Source organism: Eurytemora carolleeae, unplaced genomic scaffold (assembly GCF_000591075.1).
Source record: "Eurytemora carolleeae unplaced genomic scaffold, Eaff_2.0 scaffold614, whole genome shotgun sequence".
Lineage (NCBI taxonomy): Eukaryota > Metazoa > Arthropoda > Copepoda > Calanoida > Temoridae > Eurytemora > Eurytemora carolleeae.
The window spans coordinates 46,879-59,160 of NW_019396583.1; the positions used below are offsets into that span (position 1 = coordinate 46,879).

The 12,282-nt window shown below is 30.7% G+C and overlaps 1 long non-coding RNA gene across 1 annotated transcript; it reads right to left on the bottom strand.

The window, feature by feature from the left end:
• Nucleotides 1-1,862: 1,862 nt before the first annotated feature.
• LOC111705885 (uncharacterized) lies at nucleotides 1,863-3,606 on the bottom strand. The gene is made up of 4 exons (XR_002766098.1): nucleotides 3,560-3,606; nucleotides 2,909-2,990; nucleotides 2,003-2,084; nucleotides 1,863-1,942 (listed from the first exon to the last, which is right to left on the bottom strand). It is a non-coding gene; the product is annotated as an uncharacterized LOC111705885 (long non-coding RNA).
• Nucleotides 3,607-12,282: the final 8,676 nt, after the last annotated feature.

Below are 12,282 nucleotides of genomic sequence, written 5' to 3' on the forward strand. Positions count from 1 at the left end.
ATTTTACCGCTCCTCCTCAAAAAAAACAATAATAATGTTAATTATTGAACATTAGGAAACAGCTGTATACAATGCAGAGCTTAACCCGAGAAGAACTGCAAAAAAATGCCCCCCCCCAAAATAAAAAATCCCCCCTTCCATTCCCATGCCCTGGTTAAGTGAGCGGTGTAGTAAGTAAGGAGTTACCGAGATGAAACCTGAATTATTAATTTTTACAGCGTCCCAACGGGTTTCCTCAAATTCAAACATTTGCGCCTTTATTGAGTTGAAGTGAACGTTAAAAAAGATAATTTGAAATTGATTATATATAGTTTATCATATAACATCGGTTTAGCTTCTAAAGTTTAGCTCAAACGATGCGATCTCTTGATTATCTAAAACTTGAAAATAAATACTATTTTGAATTCTAAACGCAACACATGACATAATTAAGAAAACTGATCGTAAAAAAAGAGTTAGATTTTTAGACCGCAATCTACGGTTGGAGGTTGATGCTATAGATTAATAACAACACAGATAGAACACTAGATGTCGTCTTTTCAAGAATTATGGGTTTTTTGTTCACAATATACCTTGAGGCAGAAGCCCAAAGGAGTTCCGCACAGGCAGCGTTAAATTACAAGACCATGCGCTGAACTCCTTTGGTCTAGGTATATTGTGAACAAAAAACCCCTAAATCTTTAAAAGACGACATATAGTGTTCTATCTGTGTTGTTATTAATCTATATGTTGATAGTGATCAGCTGCAAAATTTAACTTGTTAATTCAAGGATTCAATATCTTGTTCTCGAAATAACTAAGTTTGTGCCACACAATTTAAATTTCCCAATTTTTATATCTTTGGAACCTGATGATGTTAACCTTTGAAATTTCAAGCTTAGACTATTTAATATAACAGAGTTCATAATTTAAAATATCAAATATTTACGAAGATATGTTGATATGTTGATATGTTGATATGGTGATATGTTGATATGTTGATATGTTGATATGTTGATATGTTGATATGTTGATATGTTGATAAAAAATCAAAGTTTATGATATAAACTTGGTTACTTGCCATTCGTTAATATTTCATTATGCTTTTTAATATTGAGTTGCATGTCTGATTTACTACCCCTGCAAACATTTAGTCTCCGACATATGCCGATGTCGAACATCAAAAATACAGAATTATGTACCAGACATCTTCGCCATCGGCACGTTATAGACGGTTTAATGTTTCCTAAGACGTTGTTTCATTTTAACTATTTAAATTATGTGTACACTGTACACTGTACACTGTACACTGTACAGTCCTTTAACACAGATTTTTACGTTAACTATATTGGTTCTTGTACATTACATAGATAAATGTTTGTTGTGTGTGATAGTTGTGTAAAATAAAGAATTATTTAGGATTTATAAACATAAACCTTTTTCAGCAGAAACACACACGACCTTCTTTACACAGTACACAGTACACAGTACGTATATATTTACGTATTAAAAGACGGAAGGAATGAGAGGTTTTTTATCTCTTCACAAACATTTGAAATTTTTTTCCTCTAGGTTGGTAATTTACAAGAGGGATAATTATCACAGTAATTTAAATTCACAAAAGAGGGGTAATCAATAATCATTCCTTCACGGTGATTTAAATTCACAAAAGAGGTGTAATTTCATCCCTTTACGGTTATTTAAATTCATATGGGGGTAATTATCTCTTCACGGTGATTTAAATTAACAAAAGACGGGTAATTATCCTTGCTGGTTACATAACAAAAACAATGTGAAGAATAAAATATTTGCATAGATAAATTGGCCAGCCTTCTATTTAAAGTGTACAGAATTTAGTTTATTTTAAAATCTACAAATAGTAACTGTCGTCTTAGTTCATTCAGATCAACTGGAGAAGATTCCGAACCTCGAAGCTTCTCCTGGATTCGAACAGAATCAAACCCTTCAAAAAGATTATAAGAACTTTTAAAGTTATATTGTTAAAATTCTTTTCGCAATGGACCTGATATATTTAGCTCCTGGAGCAGGATTGAAATATCTAATTTGGTTTTCAAACCTTCCTCTTGGATTCGTTGGAATACTTTCTAAAACAAAAACTATCGAGAACAGACTTCAATTTAAAAACCTTATAGCATAGTACCTGAATCTACTCCATCTAGTATATATTAGTACCTGAAACTACTCTCTCTACTATATATTAATACCTGAAACTACTCCCTCTAGTATCTATTAGTACATGAAACTACTCTCTCTAGTATATATTAGTACCTGAAACTACTCACTCTAGTATACATTAGAAACTTAAACTACTCACTCTTGTATGTATTAGTACCTGAAACTACTCACTCTAGTATATATTAGTACCTGAAACTACTCACTCTAGTATATATTAGTAACTGAAACTACTCTCTGTAGTATATATTAGTACCTAAAACTACTCACTCTAGTATAAATTAGAAACTGAAACTACTCACTCTTGTATGTATTAGTACCTGAAACTACTTCCTCTAGTATATATTAGTACCTGAAACTACTCACTATAGTATATATTAGTACCTGAATCTACTCACTCTAGTATATATTAGTACCTGGATCTACTCCCTCTAGTATATATTAGTACCTGGATCTACTCCCTCTAGTATATATTATTACCTGAATCTACTCCCTCAAGTAGATATTATTACCTGAATCTACTCCCTCTAGTATATATTAGTACCTGAATCTACTCCCTCTAGTATATATTAGTACCTGAATCTACTCCCTCTAGTATAAATTAGTACCTGGATCTACTCCCTCTAGTATATATTAGTACCTGGATCTACTCCCTCTAGTATATATTAGTACCTGAATCTACTCCCTCTAGTATATATTAGTACCTGAATCTACTCCCTCTAGTATATATTAGTACCTGGATAAACTCTGTCTTCTGTTTCTCTTCTTGAATAAATATTTCCTGTAAAAAGTTGGTCAGATTCCATTCTTCTAGTCCTCTGAATTATAAAATGTTTGCTGTATATTATATACATAATATTATAAAATGTTTGCTATATATTATATATATAATATTATAAAATGTTTGCTATATATTATATATATAATATTATAAAATGTTTGCTGTATATTATATATATATATATTATAAAATGTTTGCTATATATTATATACCTAATATTATAAAATGTTTGCTATATATTATATATATAATATTATAAAATGTTTGCTGATACAACCCTATTATAGGAAGCTAAACCAGGGATATTTATATAATATATACAGAGTACCAGAGTATGGAGTATAAAACAATAATTGTGGTTATCCTTCTAAACTGCTCAACACAGAAAAAAGAGACGACATTTAAGAAGTTTTTTGGTGTATTTTATGTTGTTTTAAAGCAAAGAGTTTTACCAGTAAAATCAACTTATCGTGTAAGATGGTTCTGTGTACACTGCACAAAATGCTTTTCTTGACTTGACTTTTTGAAACGGGTCGTCTTCCATTTTCCAGTTTTATATGTCCCATTTTAGTAATGTAGTTTTTATCTAATTAATTATTTGCAAACCTGAATATTTTGCAAAGATTGATTTTCTGCGCAGTATCACTCGGATCCTTTGTAGAATATTAGATTAGCCAATTAAAAGTGCAGAATACGATTACGTTTACATAAATACAGAAAGTGGACTTAAAAAACATATTCGTCATATTTAAAATGTTTTTCGACATATTATTTTTAACTTGAATTTAATTCTCAATTTATATCTGTATCCAATATAAAGTCAAAACGGCTGAACCAATCGGCCTCAAATTTTGTATTGCAGCTCATATGAGCCCCAGGGAAAATTTATTGGTAGTTAAAGATGACAAATTTTGCCCCAAAAAATGTTGACATTTATTATTTTTGAAAATGCGCAAATTTAAGCAGAAAAAATCCCCGTAATATGATCTGATGGTGTAAACCTTGTATATATTTAAAAACGGAGATTATTTGAGTTCAGTTAAATTTCAAGAGGTTTATAGCTTCAGGTTGCTAAGATATATGATGCATGGCCAGAACTCAGTCCTCTTTATGTTTTCTGACCCTCTGTGTATAAAATAACAAACCTGGAACTCGTCTAAGGACTCCTAGCAGACCCCAGGACACAGCTCTTATTAAAGTTTAATTATGTATAACAGTTAATTTAACCTGAGTGTGGAAACTAGAGAATAAAAATAAATAATTAATGAGCCCTGTGTATTCCTTTATAGCGATGTGTAGTAGTCGCTCAACCTCGCTTTCTAGATATTATACATTTATTAAAGGAACTGTCAACCTCACTTTCTAGATATTATACATTCATTAAAGGAACTGTCAACCTCACTTTCTAGATATTATACATTTATTAAAGCGACTGCCAACCTCACTTTCTATATATTATACATTTATTAAAGAGACTGTCAACCTCACTTTCTAGATATTATACATTTATTAAAGAGCATGCCAACCTCACTTTCTAGATATTATACATTTATTAAAGGGACTGTCAACCTCACTTTCTAGATATTATACATTTATTAAAGCGACTGCCAACCTCACTTTCTATATATTATACATTTATTAAAGAGACTGTCAACCTCACTTTCTAGATATTATACATTTATTAAAGAGCATGTCAACCTCACTTTCTAGATATTATACATTTATTAAAGGGACGGTCAACCTCACTTTCTAGATATTATACATTTATTAAAGAGCATGTCAACCTCACTTCCTAGATATAATACATTTATTAAAGGAACTGTCAACCTCACTTTCTAGACATTATACATTTATAAAAGGGACTGTCAACCTCACTTTCTAGATATTAGACATTTATTAAAGGGACTGCCAACCTCACTTTCTAGATATTATATATACATTTATCAAAGGAACTGTCAATCTCACTTTCTAGATATTATACATTTATTAAAGGGACTGCCAACCTCACTTTCTAGATATTATACATTTATTAAAGCGACTGCCAACCTCACTTTCTAGATATTATACATTCATTAAAGGAACTGTCTACCTCACTTTCTAGATATTATACATTTATTAAAGGGACTATCAACCTCACTTTCTAGATATTATACATTTATTAAAGGAACTGTCAACCTCACTTTCTAGATATTATACATTTATTAAAGGGACTGTCAACCTCACTTTCTAGATATTATACATTTATTAAAGGAATTGTCAAACTCACTTTCTAGATATTATACATTTATTAAAGGGACTGTCAACGTAATTTCAAGTGAACATACATTTAAAGAGTATCATGTCTAATTCGCAAAGGTATCCTTTAATCCTCTATTTGAGTAACAATAAGGGGGATATCGTCGCTTTAAAGGTTACAAGCTCTAAAGCAAAAATCGATGAGAATTTTGCCAAATACTACTTAAAAACTCAAGCTTAACAACAAGTGCTTTTTAATGCTAAAATGAACATGTAAAAGGCTAATGAAAAGCATAATTGAGTTAAAGCGGTAAAATTCAAGCCCAAGGTGTTGCGACACTTCAAAGTCGACCCTGTCAACGTATATCTGAATCTATATGGTGTATAATAATCTATAAATAGCGTAAAATCTCCATAATAAGAATATGAGGAGGACGCACATATCTCCAGAATAAGAATATGAGGAGGACGCACATAACTCCAGAATAAGAATATGAAGAGGACGCATATATTTCCAATTATGATTTTGAAAATATTTATTGGAAAGTCTTGAAAGAAATTTTACGTTTTCCTTTTTCAAATCTTATAACATTATGAGAATTGAAAAAGTATTGATTCTACCAGAGAGAAAATAGATTAAAGACAGACAATGAAATTGAATTTTTGCTACAAACTCCAATTTTCTAATCTCTATATATTTGCAATCTTTGATATTTCAAACTTAGACTATTTGATCTAACAGAATTCATAGTTTGAAATATCAAAGGTCTAAAACATAGGATTGCAAAGATATAGAGATTAGAAAATTGGAATTTGTGGCAAAAACTTAATTCCTTTAGGTGTTTATAAGTAGGATATATACCGATACACTTGTTTGGAGGTTTAATTTTAAAAAAATATGAAGACGACTTTTATACTCAAATTATGACTTTAAATGGTCCAATGAACATGAACAGAACCATATTATTTAATATTTTTTTAATAATTTACTAGTAAAACTATTTGCTTTATACCAACATTAGATACACTTAAATATTGCGTTAATGTCGTCTTCCTATTTTATCAGACCTCTAATTTATTTCTGAGAATACTTTTAGATAAAAATTGTTCTTAAAGATCCTTTCTTTCCAATTTGTCTGTAAAATATTTTTTCGATGGTTTCTCCATTTTTAAAATTGGTGGGATTATATATTCTGCTGTATCAACGTAAAAGGACATCAGGACTCTGCAGGAGAGGGAAAATTTCAGGATTCTATTCCGAGGAACATTATTCGAACATGGACGCTGACTTCTTACCCTTTTATTAACGGGTAGAATATTATACGGTGGTAGGCGTTTAAATCAATATAATAAGAAGACTTTCGATTTCAATTTTTATGTTTATCAAGTTTTAAACAGCATGGATACACATAAACATTTAAACAAAGAGAAGCTCTCAATTAAAAAACTTCTCATTAAATATTTGTAAACTTGTAATTCGAAAAAAAGCACAATCAAAACTTAAATACAAAAGTCGTCTTCATTATATTGAAATAATCGCCTACCACCGTATAAAAAATTGCAAACAGAATATTCTTATGAAAGCTGCCAGGGCATCTCGCACCCCTTTTTGTGCTTCTTTCTCCGCACATACTAACAATTCAACAGACAAAGCAATGTTAAAAAACATATAATTAAAAAATCTATTTTTACCTTCAGAACAATCCGCATGTTGCAATAAATCTTTTACATAATCTTCTGATAAAACTCTTACTTTAATTCTAATAAAATTCGTCAAAATTTTAAGAAAAACTTGAAATCCGATAAAACTCTTGCCTGTTTTCTATTAAAACTCTTTGCGGAATTCTAAAAAGCACTTGCCTAAATTTAAAAAAAACTTTTGCCTGACTCCTAAACACTCATGCCTAAATTCTAAAAAACTCTTGTATGAATTCTAAAACCTCTTGCCTAAATTCTAAAAATCTTTTGCCTGAATTTAAAAAGAAATATCTTGCTAAAATTCTATTAAAACTCTTGCCTGAATTGTAAAACTATCTTGCCTAAATTCTACAAACCTCTTGCCTGAATTATAAAACCTCTTGCCTAAATTCTAAAAAACTCTTGCCTGAATTCTAAAAAAAACTCTTGCCTGAATTCTAAAAAACTCTTGTCTGAATTCTAAAAAAACTCTTGCCTGAATTGTAAAAAGTAACACTATCTTGCCTGAATTGTAAAAATATCTTACCTAAGTTCTAAAAAAAACTCTTGCCTGTTTTCTGATAAAACTTTGCTTTCAGGATTTGATGGAACTGTTTAGATGAGAGTAGCTGGTTCTGTCTCCTGTAATATTAAACACAAGAATAGGGGCCACTAGAATTCATGTAAAGGGGGGGGGGGGTTGTATAATATACAACAATTTATCTGGCTACTGTGATTTGGTGAAGATCTCTGTATACCTGGATCCTGTGTTCAACCTCTCTAAAGCTAAGTATAAGGTTTGGTGAAGATCTCTGTATACCTGGATCCTGTGTTCAACCTCTCTAAAGCTAAGTATAAGGTTTGGTGAAGATCTCTGTATACCTGGATCCTGTGTTCAACCTCTCTAAAGCTAAGTATAAGGTTTGGTGAAGATCTCTAATAGTTTGAAGAATACGGAACAGGGTTTCTTCACTTCTCTACACAGACAAAACAGAATAGAATTTGCAACTGTAAGTTATTGATCGAATAAAAGAATTGTGGCTTAAAACCAGCCCGATTTTAAAATGGAAAAAATCTGGCATAAAATCTGTTTTTAAAAATCTTATATTAATTATTATTTAAATGTCATATTTTTTCTCCTTCTTAAATATCATTTGATAATTTCTAAAAAAAAGAATTTTTTTATATACATTCTATTGTTGAAATTCAAGTCACCAGAATATCTTGGAATAGGAAGACGACAAAAAATTAATCTTATAGAGAGAACTGGGTAATGAGGGGAAGCATCTACATTATGAATTTATGAGCAATTTCTTTTTCAACTGTCAGTGTCTTACAGTTTCTTTAAAGATATTTTTAAATGGTTTTGAGGTAAATAATAAAATTCTAAAAAGATAATCTTCAGAAAAGAAATAGATTTTTTGCCAAATCATTGAATGAAAATAGTCTAGTTAGATTTTTAATTAAAATTGATTTTATCCTAGACTACGACCTACTTTTCACTTTTAGCATTAGGTACGAGAAATCAAAATTCGGAGTTTTTTCTATAAGATAATTCAAAGCTCCGGAAGTCGGAACTCGAGATAATGTCCCCTTATTGGCAAAGAGTGCATACTGAACCCTGCCATGGCCGACATTAGTAAAAAAATATCTTTTATGTAAAAGTCGTCGTTTTTACCTACATTAATCTGGGGATTACTGTGTGAACTGTTTAATATACCTTGTGTTGTAATGTATCCTTAAAGAGTAGAACGTGCGGAAACTAAAAACATTATAAAATTCTTAATGGTCGTTGTTTAGAACCAGGAATATACTTTAATATATTAATTACACGACTCTACCAGCGCAGACTGGTCGAACTGAGACCAGCTGACAAAAGTTGTTTTTCGTAGTTTTACACAATTTTACAGAACAGAAATGGATTGATAGATAACAATTTCTTTGAAATATAGTTTTGGATTTCTACGTAAGTGTAGAAGGTTTTTGTGCATTTTTGGTGAATATTTGTGAGATTTCGGTCAATGTTGCAGCGTATATTTGAATATTTTTGGTGGTTATCTATATATATACCTTGCTTTTATGTCTGTCTGTTTGTTTGCCCATTTTTATTTAATAAACGTCAAAACGGCTGAACCGATCGGGCCTAAATTTTGTTTGGGGCCTCGCATGACCTCAGGGAAGGTTTATGGATGCTCAAAATTAAAAAATTTGGATCCAAAAGTTTTGATTTTTGTAAAATTTTGAAAGTGCGTGAAAAAATATGATTAAATTCGCGTTCTTTGTTTTTATTGTTTTATATTGTACAGAAAGAAGATGCTCATAGATAGAGTCATAATTAAAAGTTGAAATGTGGGGCACTAAGCGCCCTATAATCCTAGTTATGGTATAATGATATTTAGATTTAAGTACCTTGTTAAATCTTTCTAGTCCATCAACCAGATTATAGGTAAATTCCATCTAGATACAAATATAACAAGTTGTGAATCAGATTTTTCACCCTTAAAGGGAGTGACCGGCAATGAATGGTGGTTGAACTGAGAATGTATTATTGTGGAGAAGTTTTTTAGAATTCATTTGAGACAAATGAAACGTTTTAATAATGTAAAATTACTGATTGTGAGCGCAAAATCGACGTTGAAAATCATTAATTGGGTGGTTACGTTTTGAAAATCGATTTTTTAAATAATTGAATAACGACGACGAAAAATGTATCAAAATTTCTACAGTAAACAAATTAGTTGTCTTGGAACATATTTCTAAATAGAATATTGTCAATAAATCAATATTGGAATTAATTATTTCTTTTTCAACATTAAATTAAGTTTCTTATTTTTTACGAATAACTGAATAAGATTACTAATTTTTGATGATAAGAGTTAATTTATATTTTTGCAGCCTGTTCCTAAACAACTAATTAGTTTCTGCATTGTTTGTCGTCGTTATTTGATAGTTTTTTTCAAAATCGATTCTCAATGGATGATTTTAAAAGTCGACTTTGCGCTCAAACTCAGTAATTATGCATCATTAAAACGTTTTATATCTCTCAAATGAATCCTAAAAAATTTCTCCACAATACTAAATTCTCAGTTCAACTACCATACATTGCCGGTATAGGACCCATAATTCCTTAATATCATGAAAAGTGTCACATTCTGTTACAAAAGTTAAAAGGGCACCATTGAGAATTGGAAATGTCACACTATAAAAAAGGTCACTCTAGATACCTATCACAAAAACTTAATGAAATGTTTCATAGCTTGAAATTGCTAATCTTATTCTATAAACATTAAATATATTTTTAGTTAAGCTCATTCATTGTTTATTTAATATAAATATTTTACAATTACATAGCATGGGAAATAAATCAAGAATTCTCACAAAGGATTTCTATATCTTTGTAACCCCGTGTACTAGACTTAGATATTTCAAACCAGAGATTCAAACTCTAGAATCTGTAAGATTAAATAATCTAAGCTTGAAATATCAAAGGTTGCATAGATAAGAAATTAGAAAAAATAAGAGTTTGTGGCAATAACTTTTATTTATAAAAATGTACGGCAGTTTCTGGCAAACAGATTCTAGTACAATATATGGCAACGTAGGATTTGTACACTCTCAGTACTGCTGTATTCTGACGTCACAAGTGTCAACTTAGTATTGATGTCCAACAAAATTATTCATAGAAGTGATAATTTTAGAATATAGTGCTAGTGATAATAAAGTGCTTATCTTACAGTAAATAAGTACAATTTTAATCTTGGAAAACATGTCAACTTATGTTTGAAAATTTCGTTTTCCTTGTTATATTTGACACTTGTGACGTCGTGTATAATTATTCAATTTTTTTTGCCACCTATTGTACTTGATAATCTATTTGGTTTCTGGGAGTAATATAAACAAATTCAGTGCTGTTCAGGCTGAGCTTAAACTCCTGAGCCCAAAACTTAAGACAGGGTATCGTTCTGAAAACTAGTTTTAAAACCTGGGTTTCACGAAGGGGTAAGGCAGTTTTGTAAATATCAATATTTTTGTTATGAAATATTATTTTATTCAGTTTGTTTATAATCTCAATCAAAATCTACACAAATGTTAAGATCTCAAAAAGGAAACTCGGGAGTTTTGTCCAGCGATACTCTTTTAAATTTCGGGCTCTGTCTGAAACTGAAGTACATCTATTTTGTAAACAAAAACAGGTTGTGACCTGTAGTGGCTCAGTGGAGTACTTATGCGCAACATAATCCTGAAAACTTCATCAATAACATGATATAAAAGTAAAAACACAGATTTCTCATTTTGATCTTTTAGTTTATCTTTAACCCTATTCCTGCTGGGGGGGGGGGCAATTTGACCCCCCCTGTAGTTTTATTTACATAACTCAAAAAGTATTGGTCTGAGGCTGTTGAAATTTTCTGACTTTTCTTACATACCTAAAGCCCTTCCCTTAAGCCTAAAACCGGGCTTTAATACCAACTGCCTGAGTCCTTAGGTACACTGCCTGAATGATGCTTTTGCCTGTAACAAACTAAATCTTTGTTTTGACCCACTTTCACTTGTCAGATTTTGATAAAATTTAGCTTTTTAGAAAGCCTATGACATAAGAAAACGGATTGCACAAGTTTTGCGAAAAAAAAATTGCAAATTTTTTGCAAACAACCTGTCAAAGGAAATTTGCACATTTTTAGTTTTTCTTGATTAAAAATCAGGTTATTTAAAATTTTGCATATTTGAAATGGCATGGTCAAGGGCTTTTCAAAAATGTATAATTTTTAAATTTTTTGGAAAAATTTTTTTTTGCAAACATTTTTACTATATAACTGGATTTTGCGATAAAAAACTCAATTTTTGCAAATTTGCAAATTTTTTTTTGCAGATTCTAAAAGTAGAGCACAAGAGCTTTCCAATGATGTATCATTTGTCATATTTGGACATAAAACATGGGATTTAGAGGGGGGGGTCAAATTGACCCCCCCCCCCCAGCATATCCTGGTTTTCAAGTACCCCAGCAGGGATAGGGTTAATCCTCCAGGTCCATTTCATAAGTCTTAGAAATGTGAAATTTTGATAAAAGCATGAGTGATAAAGGGAGTGACCGGCAATGTATGTTTTTTGAACCGAGAATGTAGATCAGTGTAGATATTTTCTAGGATTCATTTGAAACATATGAAACGATTTAATGATGTATAATTTCTGAGTTTGGGCGCAAAACCGACGTTCAAAATCATCCATTTGGGGTTGTTACGTTTTAAGAATTGATTTTTTAAAATTATTAAACAACGACGACAAAAAAAGTATCAAAAATTCTACAGTAAACTAATTAGATGTTTAGGAACAATATTCTCAATCAATTATTTCTTTTTCATCATCATATTTAATTTCTTATTCTTAATGAAGTTGTTTGCAATTTCTACAAATTCTTC